A 756-nucleotide genomic window follows, 5' to 3' on the forward strand; every position below is an offset into this window, starting at 1 on the left:
CTCTCTCTCTCTCTCTCTCTCTCTCTCTCTCTCTCTCTCTCCCCCTCTCGTGAGAAAACAGACAACTAATATCAAACAAGCCATAACAAGACAAACAAAAAATTTTAAATAAAGCAAAGAAAAAACACAAGAAACATATACACCTTTGCATAGAGAGAAATTCTATAAAAGTCATAAAAATCACCCCATTGAGTTAGTCTTGTATTAGTCATCCACTGATGGTCATGGGGCCTGCCCTTAAGTGTGGTTTATATATCCAGTGAGACCCTGTTGGAGAAAACTAATGTTTGCTTTGTGAGTGATTGATAATTAGGGATATAGCTTTTGGACTAGATATGGGGACTTGCATACACTTCCTCTCTTGATGCTGAAAGCATATTTGTCTTAGGTTTATGTAAGCCCTGTGCATGCTGCCCCAGTATCTGTGCGCTGAGAAGTGCCTTAGTCCTGCTATGTCTAGAAAGTCTTGTTTCCTTGGTGTCTTTCATAGCCAATGGCTCTGACAATCTTTCTGCTTCCTCCATGAAACTCATTTAAGGTATGTCTTTATTATGCTTTTTAAGCTAAGCTTCCCTTTACTCCACTGTATCTCCAGAATGTTCTTCAATTCTTCCCCAGAATAGATTTCTTATCTCCAATCTTTTCTACTTGTCTCTTGCTGTACATTCATTTTTTATTACATGAGAATCAATGTACCTAAAAATTTAGATGATTTAAAGTATTGATCTTTTCATTCAAGTCACTGGATTAAGTTTC

Source organism: Mus caroli, chromosome 15 (assembly GCF_900094665.2).
Source record: "Mus caroli chromosome 15, CAROLI_EIJ_v1.1, whole genome shotgun sequence".
NCBI lineage: Eukaryota > Metazoa > Chordata > Mammalia > Rodentia > Muridae > Mus > Mus caroli.